At 38.0% G+C, this 26295-nt stretch overlaps 1 protein-coding gene across 1 annotated transcript in view; it reads right to left on the bottom strand.

Annotated features, from left to right (window-relative positions):
* Window positions 1-219: 219 nt before the first annotated feature.
* LOC103890671 (uncharacterized) overlaps window positions 220-26295 on the bottom strand; it is a 98193-nt gene continuing 72117 nt past the window's right edge. Inside the window, exon 3 of the mRNA XM_063724584.1 lies at window positions 220-1657. The gene's annotated coding sequence lies outside the window, so the exon portion shown is untranslated. The remainder of the gene's footprint in view (window positions 1658-26295) is intronic.

Raw genomic sequence — 26295 nt, 5'->3', positions numbered from 1 at the left:
TTATTGTCCAAAAGGAGATGAAAAAGATATAGAACTTACCTAATATTTCAATTGTGGCAGGGAAAGAGTGAATCCATAAAGAGTTTGAGTTTATTATGCTCTAGCTGTTCAAACTAGTTGTGTATGCTATTTTATACAAGAATGGAATGAGAAATATATGTTAATTTGTATACATCTATTGCTACTACTGGAGAAAAAAAATTCAAGTATATCCCTGGCTCAGAAAGAAATAATGAATCATTTTTATATTTAAGACTTACAGAGTAAATTGTCTATTTCATCACATATATGAAAACGTCAAACAAATGTGAACAATAAGTCTTATTTATAAATCTCACAATTAAATTATTGTAGCATTTCCAACACAAAAAATATTATCTTCATAAATAATTTTAAATAGCCATACAATAAGATACTCTCATCATGGTCCAACAGAGTAATAAAGAGTACACGTTTAAAAGATTTTTTGTCTTGCTATGATAATTTGCTGCATGTCAGGTATGACAGTAGGCAACAAGTGTGAAGAAACAAGTGTGAGGAAGACCACACCCTCGTTATAAGAAATTCACAGACTAGAAGAAAGACTGATGCATAAAAAATGCCCACCACTGGGCTAGTAAAGGCGCCTGTCAGGTGACATCTAGACTGCTACTACCAACTATGCTTATTGCCTCCAGACTCACCCCCTCTCATCCATCTTCTACACTGATTACTAAACTAAAACTAATATAACCATGGCACCTGCTTGCACTGAATGTGCTGCTGGCTTCTAGTAAACTTCAATACTAATTTCTAATACCTTAACCTGATAATCTGCTCTCTGCCTACTTCTCCATCCTTCTTTCTAAATATTCTCCTCTTGTTAACTTTATACTCCAGTACCTCAAACTATATCACATTGTTCCCCACCTCCTGATCCCTTGCCCATGCTTTCCTTTCTCTCTGGCACCCTTCCTATCTCATCTGCCTGCAAAACTCTAGTCCATTCTTTGAAATCCTGCTAAGATATTCGCTAAGATATTCATCTCTTCTGTAAGGTCTTTCTTGCCCAACCCTGTTTCTTGCCCAACATGCTTATTTACATAAATTCCATTTTCAGCCATACTTCTATAATGGCACATATGACATTGGTCTAAAATTACTTACTTTGAATCTTGTCTCTAACACCACACTCTGAGCACCTGGTACTGTGACTGAAACATTGTGGACAATGAACAAATGAAATAACTGAACCAACTCAAATTTGGATCAGTCGTATAATGATATGTACTGACCTTGATTAGGGGCCAGCACGGTGGCTCTATTGCCTAATGAATTGGGCTTTTCTTAGGACTCAAATGGAAAGCTGTTAAAAGGCCCTTCTAATTAACTGAAAAAAAGATAAGGCAGTTTGAAGGAGAGCTGGCTGTGAATTTGGCTCCGAGTTTATATACTAGAATCTGAGGGGTCCTGAGAGGTTCAAAGGGCCCAGGTCCTATAAGGAATTGGGGATTGGAAGACAAAATTAGCTAACACTACTGAGAAGACAAACAAGAAATCCCTGCAGCATGGCCGACAATCATCTGCACTTTGTTTATACCTTAGGATCTGTTTGTTTTTTCACGTGGCTTCCATGTTCTTCTGTCTTCCCCCAAAGGCATACTCATGTTTAGAGAACCTGTAATAAAAATATTAGATAAACAATAACAAGGACTGCTTTTCACTTACTGGAAATTCACACAATTTATATAAATATATAAACATTCAGGAAGAATATTAACCAAATACTTTCCCCGCTGAAATGAAATTACTTTCTTAGTTGATTTTTTTTTTTTTTTTTTTTTTTCCGAGACAGGGTCTTGCTTTATCACCCAGGCTGGAGTGCAGTGGCGCGATCTCTGGTCATTGCAACCTTTGCCTCCCAGACTACAGGTGCATGCCAGCATGCCCAGCTAAGTTTTGTATTTTTAGTAGAGATGGGGTTTCACCATGTTGCCCAGGCTGGTCTCGAACTCCTGAGTTCAAGCAATCCACCTGCCTTGGCCTCCCAAAGTGCTGGGATAACAGGCCTGAGCCACCACACCCAGCCTCAAACCTGATCTTTCTTTAAAAGCAAAAACTTAGACTATTTTCAGAATTTTTATTATTCCTAAATATAATTGAATGGAAAATATTTAAATTAATTTCTCCTTAGCACCACAATCACTTCTTGATTCTTATATCCTAGTAATTAATGGTTCTTCACTTCCACCACTGTTACTACCACTAGTAGTTGGACACTCTTAGGATCTGCTTATCTATCCCAGAGATCAATTTTAGTTGGTTTATGTACACTAGACTCCTCAGTTTTTAAGGCTTACATACACGACAAGAAATCTAGTCCAACTGGATATACTTTGTGATCTTGATTCTACATGCACCGAGAGACAAACTACTGAACAGCCCATTCCAAGCCAAGTCGTATGGTTTCTGACCATCCATTCACTCATTCAGCAAATATTTATTTAGTGAGCTTCTACTGAGGGTCAAGCACTGAACTACACATTGTAAACACTTAGATACAAAGAGCACCCATTGCGTTCAGAGATGTCCCTGGTGAATTCACAATTACAAATCCCCAAGGTAAATGCTATGTTAAAAGATGCTGGAGGATGAGAGGGCTCCAGGGAAGATTCCCAAGGAAACTTCCCAGAAAAGGTCATGCTGAAATAAGTTTTTGAAGATGAGTAACAGGCCAAATAATGGAGAAGGGAATTCCAAGCAGCAGGAACCACAGATGCTACAGCATGAAAGCATGGGCCTGAAGGTGTTTTTAGAAAACTCCAGGCTTTAGATGCAGTTGGAGCCTGGGTGTACACAGTGGTAAAGAGAGAAATGAAGCTGGACTAAAAGACAGGCCCTGATGGTCAACAGCCTCTTACGCCATGTCTAGATTTTTACGCTAAAATTGATCGAGAGCCACTTTAGACATTTTAGCGAGTGGTTTCATCAGATTGGTGTTTCAGAAAAATCATTCTGGCCAAAGTGTAAATGACTCAGGGGAGCCAGAGGGTAACTACAGTAATTCAGGTGAGATAGGGAATACTAAAAAATGAATCTGTTGAGGAGAGAATATGATGAGGTCAGTTTGGGGTAACCTGGGATAGCTGCTAGAAAATTGACTAGAGCACACTTCTTGGTTTATATGGTATACGGTTTACCCTTGCAGCCCTCAAAACAGCATGCATTTCAGTCTGGGCTGCACATTCTCACTGCACGGTCTGCAGACATAGTAAACTAGCCAACAGCACTGTAAGCTGCTGCTAACTCTAGACTTGTAGTTTTGTAGTTTTGAAATTGTTGGCTATACTTGAATTTTCCACATTGCAAAATTTGCTTTTTGAATTTTAATCATTTTGATTTAGCCTTGAATCACAGCAAAACAAAAACAAACAAACAAACAAAAAACCAACTGTGTTCTAGTTGTCTTGCTTACTGGGAAATCTGGTGGGAGAAAGAAAAAAGTCAGAGAAATCCTTCCCCTTGACTATGTTTATTGGCCAGCGCTCCACAGGGCATACCAAGAAGGTAAGAACAGGAGGAGTGGGTGTCAATCTTCTCTTCTAGGGGTGCCCAAGAGTGGAGGACTGTGGTCCTTGGTGTTTTGGTTCAGTGGTTCAGTCTGTTAACATATAGAAAATTAACAGGAAGCCACACAGCTTTGAAAACTATGTTACAAAGTCCCTTGCCATAATTTCTTATAGGAAAATTATTTTGATAAGTGAATTTTTGGATTATTCATGTTTCTCTAATAATTATTCCATTTCATATGTCAAGGAGTTACTATATATGTGTATGTCTAGAAATAAGGGAAAGATCTAAGCTAGAGATATTCAATTATAACTCAATTTAAAAAAAAAAACAAAGTAACGGACTTTTTTTCTTATTTTATTTTATTTTTTACTTTAAGTTCTAGGGTACATGTGCACAACGTGCAGGTTTGTTACATATGTATACATGCGCCATGTCAGTTTGCTGCACCCGTTAACTCGTCATTTACATTAGGTATTTCTCCTAATGCTGTCCCTCCCCCCTCCCCCCACCCCAAGACAGGCCCCGGTGTGTGATGTTCCCCACCCTGTGTCCAAGTTTTCTCATGGTTCAATTCCCACCTATGAGTGAGAACATGCGGTGTTTGGTTTTCCGTCCTTGTGACAGTTTGCTCAGGATGATGGTTTCTAGCTTCATCCATGTCCCTACAAAGGACATGAACTCACAGTAAAGGACATTTTTTATCCCACACTCTTTTCGCATGTGAAAGAAGAACTGTCTCTAACTCTATCTTAAAGGTGAACGACCAAAATAAATACATGGATATGAGTATCAAATATTCCACATAATACACTTTAATAACTAAACAAGTATTTGGGTTTTTTTTTAAATTTAATGATCAAAAGCCAGACTGTCAGTCTGCCACATTTTCTGTTGTGAACGGATATAAAAAGTTCAGCAATTCATACACTTTATAAATTTCATTATGTTTAAAATATGATTAACTCCAAAACTTTGATCTCCAACAAAAAGAAAATACTTCATGGAATCTTGAATTAACAGGCAACGTTAAAGTGATAAGATTTTATAAGTCTAAGATTCTACTCAGAATAGTAAAAAATAAACTAATGAAACTATGTGAACTACTAGCTCATTAAAATTTTTATTTTAACTTATAAACATGTAGTATGCAAAAATTAAAGGTTATTTTTGATGATTTCAATTGGTACACTAAGAAAATGCTCACTTATTGAGTATTATTCTATGTTCATAAAGCCCCAAAGTGTAAATACATTTTATATCTTCATAAAAACACCTTATATAAAAGACCAATATGAAGTAACACAAGAAATCAGCACATTTTCTACCTCTTGATAGCAGAGACTAGAAATAGAATTCTTGAAAAAAAATAAATAAAATAAAACTAGCTTCTTAGTTAGCAACTTTGGAGTTTTCCGGTCTGTTCTGTGGTTGAACTACTGCTGGAGTGTCTGGGTTGGGTTGACCACCCATCTAGCGCTCAATCCACATGCCCAGTTTTGTGGGTGTCTTTCTGTTCTTATGTTTTTAAAGTCATGTTTGATTTTTCACTGACCTCCTGTTATGATGACCTTTGAAGCAAAAACATTACTATTCTCCCCATGAGCTATGTGTGATGTTGTAAATGTGATTTAAGTACTGGGCAGAGGGTTTAAAAAAAAAAAAATCCATGTAGGAAGCCAAACAAATTTTGGGGAAAATGCAAAAATTTAAACCTCTGAGAATTTCCCAGGAGCCACACACTATTTCCACAGTTAGAAAAGAATGTAGTAAGTAGTTTTACAAAACGGAGACTATTGAAAATAAGTAACAGAAAGAAAAGGGAAATGTAATTCATTTGTTGAACAAAATAAAAGACAGTGTTTTGAAAAGTACATTTAATAATGCCTAGATGTACTCCAAGTGGTACCACATGGCTTCTTAGGGCAACTAGGGTTTGGTCTCACCTTAATGATGACATGTGGAATATTAAAGTCAGGAAAAGGCTCAGAAACTATGTAGGATTTCTTTGTTGTTGCTGTTGTTGTTGTTTGAGACAGTCTCACTCTGTCATCCAGGCTGGAGTGCAGTGGTGCGATCTTGGCTCACTACAACCTCTGCCTCCCGGGTTCAAGTGATTCCCTTGCCTCAGCCTCCTGAGTAGCTGGGATTACCGGTGTGAGCCACCACACCTGGCTAATTTTTCTATTTTTGTAGAGAGGGAGTTTCACCCGTTGGCCAGGCTGGTCTCGAACTCCTGACCTCAAGTGATCTACCCACCTCGGCCTCCCAAAGTGCTAGGATTACAGGCATGAGCCACTGTGCCCAGCCAACCAAGTAGGATTTCTGATCTACTACCACCACATCCAACTTCAACCCAAGTAGTGCTGGGTATTTTACAGGTGGCCTCTGTTTGAACAAAGTGTTTCATAGCTTTAAGAAAAATTTGAAAATCATTAATTCAGTCTGGAATTCAGAAAGATAAATTCACTGCAAGTAACAATGCAGCAGATTTGAGAGTGGAACCTCCTTCTCCTGACACTGGTCCAGGTTTTATTTCCCTACCTCATGGTAGCTCAAATGAATTCAGCCAACAAATATGGAAGAAACTGTCACAATCTAGCACAGTTAGGAAATAAGCCTAACTTTGCTCTTAGACACTACATTCTTTTGTGCACTTAGACTTTTAATTGTTTTTATTTAAAACTCTGAGCCACATTTCTACTTTTTGTCTGTTTTTTTGTTTGTTTTTGTTTGCTTTGCTTGTTTTTTACTTTTTCTCTCTTTTTTTTTTTTCCTTTTTTTTTGAGACAAGGTTTTACTCTTTTGTGCAGGCTGGAGTGCAGCAGTACAATCATAGTTCATCATAGCCTCAAACACCTTAGCTCAAAGTAACCTTTTGCCTCAACCCCCCAAGTACCTGGGACTACAGGTGCACACCGCAGTATCCAGCTAATTTTTAATTTTTTGTAGAGACAGGGTCTCACTCACTGTGCTGCCCAGGCTGGTCTCAAACTCCGTGCTTGAGTGATCCTTCCAACTTGGACTCTCTAAATATTAGGATTACAGGCGTGAGCCATCATGTCTGGCCCAGATTGCTATTTTTTATTTTGAGACTTAAAGCAGAGATGATTAACTGCCAACATGATATTCATTTACTCTTTCTTCTTTATGAACAGAACCCGATGTAGCTAAGGGTTGCAGTATAATTAGCTAAAGACTATATTTCCCAGCCTCCCTTAAAGGTAGGGAGCCTATGACTAAGTTCTACCAATAAATGTAAGCAGAAGCTGTTGAGTGACACTCATTCAGCTGGCACATGTATGTGCCCTTTCTCCCTCCCTTTTCTTTCTGCCTAAAATGGTCACATTTTGTACAGAACTTCCTTTGTCACAACTGTGGAGCAGAAATGTCGAAGGATGCTAAGGCACATAGAAGACAAGGAATAACACACCAGGGCTGGAACTTTAGGCTTTCCTTGGTTGGTTGCTGTTAATCAAATTCCTGCTTGGTGCACTTTGGGGCAAAGCCATATCATGAAAATTCTTCAATTACTACCATAGTTTAAAAGTAGCATAGTAACGATAGCCTAAATGTGTAAAGTCATTTCAAAGGAAATTTATCATTCACTAGTAGTAACATAAGTTTGAATCTTCTATTCCTGTTTTTAAAAGGATCTCAAATTCTGAATGTGACAGTAGGACCATAGTTTGATGTGTGGAAAAAAGGCTTCCCTGGGAAATTCCTCTGAAAACAAATCTTTGTGCAGTAAAACTGATTTTAATCAGAGTACATAAAGGGAATAGAACTGCACTATTCTCACGTTTTGATTTACAAATTATGTCTAGAAATAAAGTGTTATTGTTTTCCTGAAGATAATATCCATATATTAATACAAACAGTGTAAGGGTCTGTTATCTCAGGTTAATTAAATACATAGTGGGGAAGACAAAGAGAAATGGGTTAAAGAGAAAAAATATACAATTAGATAGAAGAAATAAACTGAATGTTTGATATTAGAGTGATTATAGTTAAACAAAAATGTCTTGTACTCAGGAGACAGACACCCTAAATTCCTTAACTTGATCACTATGCATTACATACATGTAACAAAATTTCACATATGCCTTGTAAATTTGTACAAATACAAATCACATAATATCAGAGCTCTGAAGAAACCTTGATGATGATGTAGCTTATCCTCTCATTTTTCTATGGAAAAGACCGAAAAAAAAAAACTTTAAAAGAGACTAGGGCTATATTTCTTAATATTTCACTATTCACTGGGTTCTTTCTTAAATGAAGGAACTTAGCAGTGGAAGAAGAAAGTATTTCTTGTACTTATTTAAAAGTTCTCCCTGATTGACTTTTTATCTTGACATCCCCATCAACTAGCATGTCCTTCCTCCCCCTACTTTTAACTCCTCCTTTCCCTAACCTGGTAACTCAGCCTTTAAGATTCAGGCATACTTGTGTCTGTCCTAGCTACCCAAGAGGCTAAGGAGACAGGATCATATGAGCCCGGGAGTTTGAGGTTACAGTGAATTATGATCTCACCACTGCACTCCAAGCTGGACAGCAGAGTGAGACGCTGTCTCTAAACAAACAAACAAACAGAAGACCCAGGCATGATCTCAACCAGAAAACTGTAAGCTGTCCCTGACTGCCCACCCCACAACACACCCATCCCCTAAGCCAGGTGAGGAGCTTTTCCTCTTCATTGTCTGCACACTGTGTGTACACCATCTCACAGTCCCTTCAAATCCTAGTGATCTGGGTACATGTTCTCTTTCCCAAAAGAAAAGTGAACGCTTCAAGGGCAAGGACCAAACCTGTATCCCCCAGCATGCAGCATGGGATCTGACCACATATACTTTCCCTAATATTTATTTTTTAGAAAATATACGCTAGTGAACCCTAGGGCAGTGAGGACAGATGCTGAATCAGTGAAATCTTACTCAGCTCTTTGGTGTAGTTTGAAACCCCTGCTCCTATTGACTTCCCTCTGACAGCCAAACATAATCTCAGGAGAACTGGCTCCAAAAAGCCATAAAGAGGTTTAGTAATACTAGAAAGCTGTAAACAACCCATTTTAATATATGGTACAATTCAAAGTACAAGGTTTTGTCTTTTGGGAGGGTGTAAGAATTCAATTATAAGGATCAAATAAGAGCAGTTAAATAAACAGAACAGGCTCAATAAAATCATTTGTGCAAGTCTCTGGTCACTCAGGCTTGGTTTCCTAGAACATCGTAAAAGGTCCAGGTTTTTAAATTAATAGGTTAATCTAGGTTTAAGAAAGAACAACAGTGGAAAAAGCACTGATGTAAAGTGCAGTAGGAAATCCACTATTGGAGGAAGCATATTTCCTAGAGCAGAGAGGAGACAAACTAAAACATTCCAAATGATATTCTTTAGGTAACATATTAAATTTCTTCTTTACCACATCAACTATAATTCAGTCATTTTAGTTGAAGATATTTCTAAATGAGAGCTCTCTAGTAATCCCCCCCAGCCTTTTTAATGAATGCTCGTTTCCCATTCATCATATTTTAAATGATTCTATAAATAATGTTATGTTAAAAAAGAGTTTTCTCTTCATAGTAGAGTACTAAATGAGGGTCCTATATAAAAGATCCTACAGAGTGAAATATTAGGAAATAACCAAATAATTGATATAGTCATTTTAATTGCTACCTTGTTATCTGTGACCTAGTTTGCTTAGCGGTTTTTATGGAGCCTGATTCTCTGATATACTGGAAAATGTTAGATTCAGAATGGATGTAAGAATATTTTGATTTCCTTTCAGTTCTATTTGGTTGACAGTATTTCTGTAAAAACAAATCAGGCTAGTAAAACTCATTTTTAGTATTTTTCTAAACAGTAAGTTTATATTAAATTAGATTTAATAAAGAAGAAGAACTTTCTTCTATAATTATGATTCCCTACAGAGTATATATATCAAGGCAAACAAGAGAGAAAGTAATCTTATATTTTCTTGGAACACTATTGCACCCAATCAAATAAAATGACCTTGAAGCCTACTCTTTTTTTTTTTTTTAACAAAGTAAAAGCAAGTGTGAGAACTTGTGGAGCCAGCATCAGATTCCTTAGTTTTCTACTTTGTCTAGCAGATCTTCAATCTTCAAGCTCTTCTTTACAACCCTTATCTTGACAAGTCATCCCACCTAACCAATGCACAAAAAGGCATTCATTTATGATTATGAATGTTCTCAACGGCATAGACTCCATTCTCAGAACATGTAAAGGTCTAGATGAAAACGGTATAGAGTTGTGAAATAATTGTCATTTGAAGGTATGTAGAAAGGCTTCTTCATGAGTAACACTGAGAATAATAAATAGATGGCAAAGTAAGACAAAGACATATGACAGGGTGTTGTAAGACACATGCATAGGCACACTAAGATGCACATACATGACCATGGCATGACTATGGTGTAAGGATTCTCTATAGTCTGCTAGATCAGCCCCCTTACTCGACAGTTACTTCTTAATGATGACAGCTTAACTCTCCAGTGAGGATTAATATAGCCTGAGGTGTGGACCTGTTCCTCAACATTTTGTTTCTTTGTGCCAAGGAGTCCATGTGTGCACCATGCATAAAAATGTATGAGATTATAATGATAAAATGAGAAATTGAGCTAGACCATCAGAGAGCTATACCAAACATCACAGACAAAGGGCATCATAAGAAACAAGCCATATAAAACTGTAATGTTGTTGTTTGAGGGTAATTCCTAGTAACTTGTTTGTATATTGTTCACTTTTGTTTCTTTGGCTTGGCTGCTAAGAAACTGAGAGTCAACTTTGTCCTTAAATTCACATCCAGCCTCATGGTGTATTCTTTCTTCTCTGGTCTTCATTTTGGCTAAGTAACATCTTTTTAATAAATTTAAGTCATTTTTACTTACTTTATTGTATTTCTTTTGAGAACCATTTTGACACATTTTGATATAACACCAGCAGGAGAATAAAGAGAGGAAAGCAGGGGATGAGGTGGAAAAGAGTGTGAGCCTGTATGCTGAGCTTTGGTGACCAGTTAGGCCTAGATTAGGATCCTACTATCTTCTGGCTTTTTTACTTCGGGCCTACATTTATTTAATTTATGCAATTAAATTATTTATTTATTTAATTTATTTAACTTCTCTTGAGCGTCAAATTCATCTAAAATGGAGGGATATTAGAACCAATCTCGATTGTAGCCAAGATGGCCGAATAGGAACAGCTCCGGTCTACAGCACCCAGCGTGAGCGACGCAGAAGACGGGTGATTTCTGCATTTCCATCTGAGGTACCAGGTTTATCTCACTAGGGAGTGCCAGACAGTGGGCGCAGGACAGTGGGTGCAGTGCACCGTGCGCGAGCCGAAGCAGGGTGAGGCATTGTCTCACTCAGGAAGCACAAGGGGTCAGGGAGTTCCCTTTCCTAGTCAAAGAAAGGGGTGACAGACGGCACCTGGAAAATCGGGTCACTCCCACCCGAATACTGCAGTTTTCCAACGGGCTTAAAAAACGGCGCACCAGGAGATTATATCCCGCACCTGGCTTGGAGGGTCCTATGCCCACGGAGTCTCGCTCATTGCTAGCACAGCAGTCTGAGATCAAACTGCAAGGCAGCAGCTAGGCTGTGGGAGGGGCGCCCACCATTGCCCAGGCTTGCTTAGGTAAACAAAGCAGCCAGGAAGCTCGAACTGGGTGGAGCCCACCACAGCTCAAGGAGGCCTGCCTGTCTCTGTAGGATACACCTCTGGGGGCAGGGCACAGACAAACAAAAAGACAGCAGTAACCTCTGCAGACTTAAATGTCCCTGTCTGACAGGTTTGAAGAGAGCAGTGGTTCTCCCAGCACGCAGCTGGAGATCTGAGAACAGGCAGACTGCCTCATCAAGTGGGTCCCTGACCCCTGACCCCCGAGCAGCCTAACTGGGAGGCACCCCCCAGTAGGGGCAGACTGACACCTCACACAGCCGGATACTCCTCTGAGACAAAACTTCCAGAGGAAAGATCAGACAGCAGCATTTGTTGTTCACAAAAACCCACTGTTTTGCAGCCACCGCTGCTGATACCCAGGCAAACAGGGTCTGGTGTGGACCTCTAGCAAACTCCAACAGACCTGCAGCTGAGGGTCCTGTCTGTTCGAAGGAAAACTAACAAACAGAAAGGACATCCACACCAAAAACCCATCTGTACATCACCATCATCAAAGACCAAAAGTAGATAAAACCACAAAGATGGAGAAAAAACAGCAGAAAAACTGGAAACTCTAAAAAGCAGAGCGCCTCTCCTCCTCCAAAGGAATGCAGTTCCTCACCAGCAACGGAACAAAGCTGGACAGAGAATGACTTTGACAAGTTGAGAGAAGAAGGCTTCAGACGATCAAACTATTCCGAGCTACGGGAGGAAATTCAAACCAAAGGCAAAGAAGTTAAAAACTTTGAAAAAAATTTAGACGAATATATAACTAGAATAACCAATACAGAGAAGTGCTTAAAGGAGCTGATGGAGCTGAAAGCCAAGGCTCGAGAACTACGTGAAGAGTGCAGAAGCCTCAGGAGCTGATGCGATCAACTGGAAGAAAGGGTATCAGTGATAGAAGATGAAATGAATGAAATGAAGTGAGAAGGGAAGTTTAGAGAAAAAAGAATAAAAAGAAATGAACAAAGCCTCCAAGAAATATGGGATTATGTGAAAAGACCAAATCTACGTCTGACTGGTGTACCTGAAAGTGACAGGGAGAATGCAACCAAGTTGGAAAACACTCTGCAGGATATTGTCCAGGAGAACTTCCCCAATCTAGCAAGGCAGGCCAACATTCAGATTCAGGAAATACAGAGAATGCCACAAAGATACTCCTCGAGAAGAGCAACTCCAAGACACATAATTGTCAGATTCACCAAAGTTGAAATGAAGGAAAAAATGTTAAGGGCAGCCAGAGAGAAAGGTCGGGTTACCCACAAGGGGAAGCCCATCAGACTAATAGCTGATCTCTCAGCAAAAACTCTACAAGCCAGAAGAGAGTGGGGGCCAATATTCAACATTCTTAAAGAAAAGAATTTTCAACCCAGAATTTCATATCCAGCCAAACTAAGCTTCATAAGTGAAGGAGAAATAAAATACTTTACAGACAAGCAAATGCTGAGAGATTTTGTCACCACCAGGCATACCCTAAAAGAGCTCCTGAAGGAAGCACTAAACATGGAAAGGAACAACCAGTACCAGCCACTACAAAATCATGCCAAATTGTAAAGACCATCAAGGCTAGGAAGAAACTGCATCCACCAACAAGCAAAATAACCAGCTAACATCATAATGACAAGATCAAATCCCCACATAACAATATTAACTTTAAATGTAAATGGACTAAATGATCCAATTAAAAGACACAGACTGGCAAATTCGAAAAAGACTCAAGACCCATCAGTGTGCTGTATTCAGGAAACCCATCTCACATGCAGAGATACACATAGGCTCAAAATAAAAGGACGGAGGAAGATCTACCAAGCAAATGGAAAACAAAAAAAGGCAGGGGTTGCAATCCTAGTCTCTGATAAAACAGACTTTAAACCAACAAAGATCAAAAGAGACAAAGAAGGCCATTACATAATGGTAAAGGGATCAATTCAACAAGAAGACCTAACTATCCTAAATATATATGCACCCAATACAGGAGCACCCAGATTCATAAAGCAAGTCCTGAGTGACCTACAAAGAGACTTAGACTCCCACACAATAATAATGGGAGACTTTAACACCCCACTGTCAACATTAGACAGATCAATGAGACAGAAAGTTAACAAGGATACCCAGGAATTGAACTCAGCTCTGCACCAAGCAGACCTAAGAGACATCTACAGAACTCTCCACCCCAAATCAACAGAATATACATTTTTTTCAGCACCACACCACACCTATTCCAAAACTGACCACATAGTTGGAAGTAAAGCACTCCTCAGCAAATGTAAAAGAACAGAAATTATAATAAACTGTCTCTCAGACCACGGTGCAATCAAACTAGAACTCAGGATTAAGAAACTCATTCAAAACCCCTCAACTACATGGAAACTGAACAACCTGCTCCTGAATGACTCACTGGGTACATAACGAAATGAAAACAGAAATAAAGATGTTCCTTGAAACCAACGAGAACAAAGACACAACATACCAGAATCTCTGGGACACATTCAAAGCAGTGTGTAGAGGGAAATTTATAGCACTAAATGCCCACAAGAGAAAGCAGGAAACATCCAAAATTGACACCCTAACATCGCAATTAAAAGAACTAGAAAAGCAAGAGCAAACACATTCAAAAGCTAGCAGAAGGCAAGAAATAACTAAAATCAGAGCGGAACTGAAGGAAATAGAGACACAAAAAACCCTTCAAAAAATTAATGAATCCAGGAGCTGGTTTTTTGAAAGGATCAACAAAATTGATAGACTGCTAGCAAGACTAATAAAGAAGAAAAGAGAGAAGAATCAAATAGATGCAATAAAAAATGATAAAGGGGATATCACCACCGATCCCACAGAAATACAAACTACCATCAGAGAATATTACAAACACCTCTATGCAAATAAACTAGAAAATCTAGAAGAAATGGATAAATTCCTCGACACATACACCCTCCCAAGACTAAACCAGGAAGAAGTTGAATCTCTGAATAGACCAATAACAGGCTCTGAAATTGTGGCAATAATCAATAGCTCACCAACCAAAAAGAGTCCAGGACCAGATGGATTCACAGTCGAATTCTACCAGAGGTACAAGGAGGAGCTGGTACCATTCCTTCTGAAACTATTCCAATCAATAGAAAAAGAGAGAATCCTCCCTAACTCATTTTATGAGGCCAGCATCATCCTGATACCAAAGCCTGGCAGAGACACAACAAAAAAAGAGAATTTTAGACCTATATCCTTGATGAACACTGATGCAAAAATCCTCAATAAAATACTGGCAAACTGAATCCAGCAGCATATCAAAAAGCTCATCCACCATGATCAAGTGGGCTTCATCCCTAGGATGCAAGGCTGGTTCAATATATGCAAACCAATAAATGTAATCCAGCATATAAACAGAACCAAAGACAAAAACCACATGATTATCTCAATAGATGCAGAAAAGGCCTTTGACAAAATTCAACAACCCTTCATGCTAAAAACTCTCAATAAATTAGGTACTGATGGGACATATCTCAAAATAATAAGAGCTATCTATGACAAACCCACAGCCAATATCATACTGAATGGGCAAAAACTGGAAGCATTCCCTTTGAAAACTGGCTGAAGACAGGGATGCCCTCTCTCACCACTCCTATTCAACATAGTGTTGGAAGTTCTGGCCAGGGCAATTAGGCAGGAGAAGGAAATCAAGGGTATTCAATTAGGAAAAGAGGAAGTCAAATTGTCCCTGTTTGCAGATGACATGATTGTATATCTAGAAAACCCCATCGTCTCAGCCCAAAATCTCCTTAAGCTGATAAGCAATTTCAGCAAAGTCTCAGGATACAAAATCAATGTACAAAAATCACAAGCATTCTTATACCCCAATAACAGACAAACAGAGAGCCAAATCATGAGTGAACTCCCATTCACAATTGCTTCAAAGAGAATAAAATACCTAGGAATCCAACTTACAAGGGACGTTAAGGACCTCTTCAAGGAGAACTACAAACCACTGCTCAACAAAATAAAAGAGGACACAAAGAAATGGAAGAACATTCCATGCTCATGGGTAGGAAGAATCAATATCGTGGAAATGGCCATACTGCCCAAGGTAATTTATAGATTCAATGCCATCCCCATCAAGCTACCAATGACTTTCTTCACAGAATTGGAAAAAACTACTTTAAAGTTCATATGGAACCAAAAAAGAGCCCACATCGCCAAGTCAATCCTAAGTCAAAAGAACAAAGCTGGAGGCATCACACTACCTGACTTCAGACTATACTACAAGGCTACAGTAACCAAAACAGCATGGTACTGGTACCAAAACAGAGATATAGATCAATGAACAGAACAGAGCCCTCAGAAATACCGCCACATATCTACAACTATCTGATCTTTGACAAACCCGAGAAAAACAAGAAATGGGGAAAGGATTCCCTATTCAATAAATGGTGCTGGGAAAACTGGCTAGCCATATGTAGAAAGCTGAAACTGGATCCCTTCCTTACACTTTATAGAAAAATTAATTCAAGATGGATTAAAGACTTAAACGTTGGACCTAAAACCATAAAAACCCTAGAAGAAAACATAGGCATTACCATTCAGGACATAGGCATGGGCAAGGACTTCATGTCTAAAACACCAAAAGCAATGGCAACAAAAGCCAAAATTGACAAATAGGATCTAATTAAACTAAACAGCTTCTGCACACCTAAAGAAACTACCATCAGAGTGAACAGGCAACCTATAAAATGGGAGAAAATTTTCACAACCTACTCATCTGACAAAGGGCTAACATCCAGAATCTACAATGAACTCAAACAAATTTACAAGAAGAAAACAAACAACCCCATCAAAAAGTGGGTGAAGGACATGAACAGTCACTTCTCAAAAGAAGACATTTATGCAGCCAAAAAACACATGAAAAAATGCTCACCATCACTGGCCATCAGAGAAATGCAAATCAAAACCACAATGAGATACCATCTCACACCAGTTAGAATGGCGATCATTAACAAGTCAGGAAACAACAGGTGCTGGAGAGGATGTGGAGAAATAGGAACACTTTTACACTGTTGGTGGGACTGTAAAATAGTTCAACAATTGTGGAAGTCAGTGTGGAGATTCCTCAAGGATCTAGAACTAGAAATACCATTTGACCCAGCCATCCCATTACTGGGTATATATCCAAAGGACTATAAATCATGCTGCTATAAAGACACATGCACACGTATGTTTATTGTGGCACTATTCACAATAGCAAAGACTTGGAACAAACCCAAATGTCCAACAATGACAGACTGGATTAAGAAAATGTGGCACATATACACCATGGAATACTATGCAGCCATAAAAAATGATGATTTCATGTCCTTTGTAGGGACATGGATGAAATTGGAAATCATCATTCTCAGTAAACTACCGCAAGGACAAAAAACCAAACACCGCATGTTCTCACTCATAGATGGGAATTGAACGGTGAGAACACATGGACACAGGAAGGGGAACATCACACTCTGGGGACTGTTGTGGGGTGGGGGGAGGGGGGAGGGATAGCATTAGGAGATATACCTAATGCTAAATGGTGAGTTAATGGGTGCAGCACACCAGCATGGCACATGTATACATACGTAACTAACCTGCACATTGTGCATGTGTACCCTAAAACTTAAAGTATAATAATAATAAAATAAAATAAAATAAAATAAAATAAAATAAAATAACCAATCTGAATGAAGAAAATATGGTAAGAGATCAGCTAATCTTTCTTTCTTCCTTCCTGATATTCCCATCAATATATATTGTGAATGTGCATGTGTGTGTAAATATGTGTGTTATATATGACACTGTGTGTATATATAGATATACATATATACAGACTATATGTACATACATACGTACACACAACCTCTCCCTGCTCTCCACCCACAAAGTTCTGGGATCAAAATCTTATTTAAAAAGTCCTCACGCACCAATTTCCAAAGAACTTCAAGGTAAGCAAAAACTAATCTATTCTTCACTACAAATGCTGTTTTGTTTTTTATTAAAATTGTGATCTATGGAAGATATTGGAAATTAGTCTGTGAAAAGAGCCATTTTATGAAAGCAGAGTTTCAGTAATTTCTATGTGTTAAATAGGAGGCTCAAAGAAATTTCTCCCTTTGGGTCCCCCACCCATCTCTGTGATTTACTCTGCCTGTCTGCTGCAACAATCATCGCCACGGTACACAGTGCTCACCACTGACCTATTGCAGACAGTTAATCAACAGCAGAGAGAGTAGCTTTCACAGTACAAGTAGTTACTTGTTCTCAACTTTTTAAAGTTCATAATTCAGTCTTACTGTCATTTCTTTCCTCTTGCCGGTGCTTTATGAAAGGTAAAGCTCAACAGAAAGAAAACCAGAGTCATTAACTGTTTGAAAGTTTAATGTGCTACCAAACCAGAATTAGATGTGATAATGAAATTTCCACAGTTGAAAGCAGACTTTGCTAACTGATGTATGTAGTGAGAAGGTGGTCACATAACCAATGAAAATAAAAACCATGCTCATTTTTTATGTTTCTCATTCATTTTTTTTGTTTAAACTGGCCAAACACCAAATTAGACTTCAGTTGGGATACTGTAGAAAGTGGATTTAGTAAAATTCCACTTGTTTGGCTTAAGAAATATACATTCAATATTGACAGTAGAGATGTTGATCAAGTAACTTCATATCTAAAGACGTTCCAGAACAATGGTTTAGGATTTATGGAATAACTTTGCTAACCTGTATTCAGCCATCGTGACTGGTCAGAAGAGCCATCCAAGTCACCAGAATCCTTTCCACGGAGCCACAGGATGGCTCACCCTACTCATGCCACTCCCCAGCGTGGTATTCAAGGCATGTCTAAATAGGATTCTGACTTACCCTTTCTAACTACTTCAGTTTCTGCCTTTTGTGGTCAATATAATCAACATGGGTCATCATTTGTTCCCCAAATACAGCACATTCTTGTCTACCCCTTTGCCATTGCACATGCTTTTCTCTCCTCCTAACATTCTCAGCCATGGGGTCTCTTTGCCTCCCCTTGTCCAGGCATCCCCACCCACTGTGTCACTCTTCCCAACACTTCCTCTCAGGGACCTCTTACCTACCTCTATCTTTCGAAATTATATCCATTTAAAGTTCAGTTAAACTGCCCTTTTTTCAAGAAAGTATTCCTTTTTGTCCACCCCAAATTAAACTGATCTCTTTCTCTTCTCCATCCAGAATCACTTACTTTAACTCTTGTATATCACTTTCATAGTCTTTGGCATGCAGTAGGAGTTCATTTGCACTATGATAAGTGAATCAATGACTTATAGGCTATATTGCATTTTAATTTACCCCATAATCTTCTCCTCCTCCTTAGCTTATAACTTCCTAATGGTAAAGACGGGGTTAGTGGGAGGAGGTACTTATTAATATTTACAACTTTTACATTATCTAATAGTTTAATTGTACATAATCAAGATTTGATAAATATGTCTTGAATTGTATGATTAAACTGGGTCGGTCAGCTGGGCTTGGTTAGAAGCACCTCAGGATCGTGCCTGGATTTATCAGAAGCAGTGCTGGTGATGCAAAAGGTAATTTTCTTTGCTGAATCATAGCTGAATTTATATGACACTAAGCTTTGGAAGGTACCATTTTTCAAATTAAATATAAAAACAATAACCTTTCTGTGTGGAATGTTTTAAGTTCTCCTGGCTCCTTTCAGGCATGAGGACATCTCTGTAAGGTGTTGACCTAAATTTCTTCTGACCTAATTTCCTTGTTGCAAAAGGAATTCGGTGCAGCCAGCCCCCACTGCGGAAAGGTTTTGTTCTACATCACTGTCACATTTCAATAACAAATGGAATGAACTTTGTTAGTCCTTTTGAGATTTCAGAATAGCTCAGGATATTCCCCTCTAATATCTAAGAGGATTTCAGTGATTTGTCCTGCCGGCTACAGAGCATAAAAGGGCCTCCCTCTGTCCCATGCATTCCCCCTGAGCAGCCGGGCATACCTCATGGAAGCACCAGACACTACTTGCAAACATTTTTTACTGCATGGTAGCTGAAGAGAAGGTTGCTGATGAAATAAAGAAGAATGAAAGTGGCAAAATGATGCAGTGGGCTCTTGATTCAAGCAAGAGAAATGTTTTTTGGCACTAACAAACTCAACTTTGGTTCTAGTTCTAAGTATTTTGAAATAAAACAAACCTCTACTCCTATGATCCGAAAAAATAATTTTCCTCCTAATGATACAGAGCAACAAAAAAGCCTGTTTTGCCCACTATATTGTGAGCATGTGTGTATAGTTGTAAGTATATGTGTTTGAGAAAGAAGAGGCTAATAAAAAGAAGAGGATAATTCAATAGCTATAAAAGTCATAAGACAATAGACAGGAATATAATAAAAATTCTTTCCTTTCCATTTCTTAAGAAAAGACAAAACAGTCTTCTACAGAGAATAGCTTTGGTGTATTACTTTCTGGAAGAAGAGGGGTTCCCTACTAGATGGCTCCCGGGGCTTCCTTCTGTTGCTGTTATTAACCAATGACCACTATCTGAATCACATATTCTACAAGCAGTTTCAACTGCTTTTCAGATTCAGAATTTTAATAATCATTTGAGCAATATGCTGTACCTTAAAATGCTTAAAATTACTGGAATTCTCTCATGTTTTATCATACAAAATGTTACTCCATTATTTCCATTTGGAAGCAAGTCTCTTGGAAGGTCTTAAGGCACCACACCCTGCCAGTTGGTGATGTGGTCAGCAAAGTCGAGAGGAGGTCAAAGAAAGCAGCTGTCCCAGCAATTTAGCATGAACCTAAATGGTAGCATAAAGGAGAGTAAGAGGAGAGAAAAAGCTGACAAAAGAGAGCAAAACGGTCTGTTTCAAAAGAGTAAATAAAGATATAAGAAGATAGGCAATAGATAATTAAAAAGTACACAGTGAAAAAAGTTATTTCTAACAACAACAAAAAAAGAAGAAAAATAATCTGAAGAGGAAAGGGAATTTTAATCACCTCCCCCCAACCAAATGCTGAACTTCTCTTGGGACACTCCCCCAAAAGTCAAAAATCACAAGCAGAGTGAAAGATGCACCTAGATAAATAGGTTATATAAAAAGAAGGCAAGTCAAATTAGAGTCCTCAGCCAGCAAATAGTCACTAAGCAATTACTAGGGACAGACACTACCCGTATGCCAAGGTAAATGATTACCCAAATGGGCAAACCCACTACTAATGCATTATTGCACCAAGATTGTGTTGTCCAAAGGCCAGAAGAAGTGATTATTTAGAATTGCATTTCTTATAGCCCAGTGCGCAGTATTAACCCAAGTGCAGACAGATGACAGCAGACAGCACAGAGGAGGGAGGGAGGGAGAGACAGAGAGAAAGAGAGAGAGAGAGAGAGGATGTATATAAATGATGGGACTATAGTATTTGATTGGCTGGCTTGTGAGCAGAGGGGTTGATATATTACCTGGATGAAACAGAATACATTTTCTCTTGAGAGCACTTGCCGGCATCCCCAGACAGATCATCTACTAAAGGACAAAGAAAAAAATATATTTTCTGAAATCAAAGAAAATTATTATTTCCAGGAAGTTAGTTTTGGTGAAGGAATTTATTGTCATATTTCTGTGAGTTGCACAGGACCACAAGGATTTCTGAATGTGAAGCAAAATTTGAAAAGTTAAATGATCCAGTAAGACGTGGTCTCACCATATGCCATTACAAAATGGCCTAGGACAAGCTGTATATAAAGTAGAGACCTTGCCTGGGTGTTCTGCATCTCTTCCATTACCTTCTCCTTCTGAGTAAGGACTTGGCATGACCCCTCCACTTTGATTCGTATATGATGCAGTAAAGCTTTTAATAACCAAGTAAACTGGTGACCTGAAAATGCATGTCAACACATATGTAAGCTCTGCGGTGAACTTTAAAGTCACTGCCTCTCATGCGGACTAACGTTCCATGATTGTGTAGTACAGGATCTATTCCAGGAGCAAAGGAGACCCAGCTGTTGGGATCTATTTACTTAGCATGGTGCTCTGGCACCATGACTCTCAGATCCTGCTGCAACACACACCTGCTGCTGAGGGAGGATCTTCCCTCTGTCAGACACATGGAAAGGAAAACCACTTCTAAAACCCATTTTTACATTACCAAGAACAAAGATGACAATGTAAAGCAAAAGCCAGGTCAAATTTAGCTGCTCATAAAATTGGTTGAGGCTGCCTCTGCTCAGGGGAAAGCGTTGCTGAGTCTCCACTTTCAGAAGCTGCACTAGATTGAACAATCAGACTGAAAAACCCATTGTCCCACAAGGATTTGTGAAGTGTTGAGCATCTAGCATATGGGTGTTCTGAATAGAAGGATTTTGCCAGGAGTTTCGAGATCAGAGATCCATGATTAATTTTGACTACTTGGATCAATAAAGATTGTTTTCCTTTGAAACAGAGCACCTATAAAATTATGTAATTTGAGGTATAAGAAAATCATTGCCGAATGAGCAGAGTACTTTGCTGCCCACAGAATCCATTTGGTAACAATTTCAGCATGAAGAGTAAGACCATTATTTTGATAGAACAAACACATTTAAAAGTCATGAAAGATTATATCAGTTAAAAATTATTTGCATAAAATACGTTTCAGCACAAACTCACTCAGGTGTAGTACCATTCATACTAGAAATGCAATTCAGTGTGAGCTGTTTCCTAAAGGAAAAGTACATGTGAGAATTTAGATTATTTTGTCTAGCACAGCTGCTGCTTGTACTGCAAAAGCAGAGATGCAGCTGATGACAAGGTAGAATGGAACTTGACACCTCCACTGGCATCCAGCCAAGAATACAGAATGTTTTAGCCAGTCTATGGCATGTGATCCATTTCTTAATTGTTGATAACATATAATTAGGACAATCTAAGCCTAGTTTAATGAATGCAATAAGTTAAACTGCAGTGCTTGACTATACTTGGATGGACTTTGTTAGTCTTGGAGCACGGAACTGCAGAGTAACATTTTATAAACAGTACAAAATGGAATCTTCCCTTTACAAACTATCAGCCTAGAATTATGGCCGACATCCTAACCCACAGTATAAATTCTGTGCACTGTATAAATGTCAACTGATATTCATGGCCAATGTCCCCTTGAAGATTTTAAAGGTAAGATTTATGTGAAGAAATTGGGCACACATTTAAAATGACAGACTACACGTTCTGCTAATCAGTTATCAACCTGATTTATTTTGACAGACTTCTTTTTAAGATGATCAGAGCTCAGTCTAGTGTACTATATAGTTTTTTTAAAGGCAATGATTTTCTTGAAAATAATGAATTATTAACTTTTTATTAAAATAGATTCATTGCATTCATCTTTCCACACCCATATTACTTACCTGTAGGTTTTGTAAAAATATTGTCATTGTAGAGCATGAAAAGAAATTTACCAGGGCCATAAATAAATTCAGCTGAATTTTTCATATCTCTGGTAAGAGATTTATTTTTTCCAAAGACGAGAAAAATCCTACCTAGGTATAAAAATAATACAAGAAATAAAAAAGTTTTGAGAAAATGCATTTTAGATTTTTGACTGAAAAAAGAATTTTTAAGGGAAGCTCTATTTATCCACAGCATGCATGCTTTCTCTTATTTTCTTTTTTTTTTCTTTTTTTTTTCGGTCTTTAAATTTGTTCTAATGTTATCAGAATTGATTTTTAGTCTCAGTCATCCCAGAGGAACTGTCTTGAGTGAAGCTCTTATCGGGGAACTGTAATGAAGAATCAGCTCGCAAAGCTGTTACTATGGTGCTCACATATCTGAAGAAATTTTTAGTGGAAATAAAATTCCAAAGCACTAAATTTAGAGGTATTTCGTTTCCTAGTAAGAGGTATAAAAATAGTACTACTAGATACAATTTAAATTCCAAGGGGGAGATATTTATTTCTGTACGATACTCAACCATGTACATTCTAGAAAGCCAGTTTCTTTCCACAAGCCTTGAGACAAATTAAAAATCATGTTAACTAATTCCCTCTTAGCCCCCCATCCCACCAAAGAATAATAGTTTTAAAAAAGGAGTTCTTTTCCATTTCCACATTTTCATTTTTGTGTTGCTTTTAAGAAGAAACTTTACAAAGTGAAGGCATAACTATCTGAAAAATGTATTCTTTTTCATATATTTAAGAAAAAAATTTTGACAATGATGTATTATAGTTTTAGATACTAAATTGTATATTATCTCCAGAGGGCAAAGGAGAGTTAAAGAACATCATTGGTGTCCTGGTATAGTTACTAGAAAGATCAGGTTTAAGCCATATTTTGCATTAAAAGCAATAATTACTGCGGTGTGCATAAGTCAGCAAAATTCCCTTTTCCAAAAATGAAAATTTCCAGAAATCATGACAAAGTATAGTCCTGAAATTAAAATATTTCTAAGTATCATATCATTTCATATCATATGTAAATATAATTTTAATAAGCCTCTGCCCACTATACAAATACGTACCAAATTCCTCAAGTCAAATTACACTTCAGAAGTGTTGCCTAAATTACTACTTGAAGAAGAAATTTTTAAATCATCTTAAAAATTTCACTTTTGCCATTAAGCCACCAGAAACAACAGAAAAAAACCCTGTAATAATACTACATGGATGAGAATATTATATTACATCTGCACTTCTAGGTTCATAAGAAAGAAGAGAGGAACTGGTATCTCTCAAGAAACGAAACTAAAGAAGTTACAGATGTATACTTTTGTATGAGTGATAAATACTCATATAATGATTGAAGGGGGAAATAAAGAGTACAGCTATAAGTATTCCATCCATTATGTATAATTTTTACTGATATAAATATATATTTGAATTTTAAGACTTTTAAACATTAAGATTTGACAAGTGCAGTAAAGAACAAGCTTCTCTATTTATGCTGTTCCATGCATACAGGAGAGAAGAGTTCATGTTATAATTGGCTTTGGTTTTATCTGTTCTTACAAAGTCAAACTGTCCTTAAATGAAATTATTCGCAAAAGCAATCCACAGCGCCATCCTCTACATTAAAATGCAAACCTCATGTTAACATGAATAAATGTGCCCATAATTTCAGAGAATATTTTAGGAGTTGTGGCCATTATATGTGTTTTATTTGTAATGTAAACTTGGAATTTGGGAGAAATTTTACCTTGTAATTAGAATAGAATACCAAGACTAAGATATATAATGCAGTGCAACAGTGGATAATTCACTATTCTTTTACAAATATTTAATTCAATACTTCTGATTTTCAGTCTGCACCACGAAGGAAATATTTCTTCAAGTAAAGTAAATGCAGAACCTTCGTTAAAGAATTCACATGATTTCCTAGGTATACTTTTCATGTTACTGTAACTTAATTTTCACCTCTATCTGACCAGGCCCACTATAGATGGTGAAACAGAATGAGAAAAAATAAAGTAAAACAGAAGTGAATTTATTTTGCTATCACCTAAAACAAAACTCTACACTGTAGCATTCAAAAAATTAAAATTATTAAAGCTTTTTCTTCTGACAAAACACTTAGAAAACAATCTCTAAAACTGGCAGTTGAAAAACTCCTCAGGAACACTACACTGTAAAAGTCACCTTTTTTGTTAATTCGTTATTTGTTGATAAAAGAAGTGTTTGCCTGTTTTTGTCACTATGGCTGTAATTATTTCTTTTTTATAGGCTGTATACTAAATATAATCTACTAAGTTCTTATCAACCTTTTGCTTACAATAAAACTAGCTCTCCACCTTTTCTACTTGCTAGACAAAATTGATTAGAAAGTGATTGTCATGTTAATTTTACCAGAAGCTAGAAAGTGCAAACCGCACATTCAGCTACATAGATTTCTGGACTTTTAACTGTGTTTATGTAACTGTACCAGGAACAGTATTTTGCAAATAATAACCAATGTATTTCATGACATTCCCTAAATCACATTTCTTTTTGGTCTCATCTTCAAGACCAAGCCAGAAAACTTACTGCTTTAGGTCAGGAAAGAATAAGAATTTAGCTTGAAAGCAAGGCTTTGGGGAGAGTAAATGGATTTGCTAAATTCTTTCAGTACCTACTTAACACTTCAAAACTAAGCCTAGAGGACTCAATCAGAATTCTCATTATAAAGAGAGGATGCCATCCACCTATGAACTCTCTAGGTCATGAGGCTTGCTGCTGTATATACAAGGGCTTAGTATAAAGTTGAAGGAGAACTAAGCCCATCCCTTCTGTTTCTGGGAGCTGAGAATGGTAGAGGATGGAAAGCAATCTGAGACTGCATTTCAATTTCCCTTTCTGGCTTTCTCTTTTCTTAGTAGTTGTGTGCTGGGAAGCTCAACGGAAAAGCAATCCCAAATTCCATACCTGACTCTAGAATGCAACCTTCTGGAGCTGCCCCTGCTGAGAACTCATCTCTTAACCTTGAGGAATGGCTTTCTAGACTCCTCTGAGTTGTAGTGTGGCCTGGATAGAAACTAGGAATTTCTACAAAACCCTGCATCTAAGCCCCAGGGGAAATGACGAGGCAGCTGAGGTGAGAACTGGCAGGCAAGGTGCTTCCATGGCAGAGGCTCAGTTTGGGCTTTCCACCAGGGAGCCACTTGAGAATAAAGCAGAGACAGATGTTCTTAGCACCAACTAAAGCCAAGCGGAGGGAGAGTTGATCAACTTAACATAAAAGGTGCCTAGATCAGCTATGAGTGCCAGCAAGACAATAGACAAGGACAGCACCCCAAAAACCAGAGGATCAACAGGTCTCTGCACCAAAGAATACCAGCTCTTCCCTACCACTCCCAGACTGTGAAAGTACCCAGACACCAACTTGAAGGGGTGCCTGGAAGTGGACAGAAGGCTGAGAAATCTGGGAGACTAGGCACGTTTTCCAAAAGAGACAGCATTACCTAAAGGGATGGTTTTAATTATTGGATTGGACTGAATTTTAAAATGCATAGGACTCTATATTTATAAGAGAACCAGAATAGTTATAGACAAAATAATGGAGCTATTTTCCAGGCACATCCAAGTTGCTATATGAGTGAAGTTAATGTT

The sequence above is a fragment of the Pongo abelii genome, chromosome 4 (assembly GCF_028885655.2).
Source record: "Pongo abelii isolate AG06213 chromosome 4, NHGRI_mPonAbe1-v2.0_pri, whole genome shotgun sequence".
Taxonomy (NCBI): domain Eukaryota; kingdom Metazoa; phylum Chordata; class Mammalia; order Primates; family Hominidae; genus Pongo; species Pongo abelii.
The sequence above is the reverse complement of the archived record's forward strand: the minus strand, read 5'-3'. Positions and strand labels throughout refer to the sequence as shown.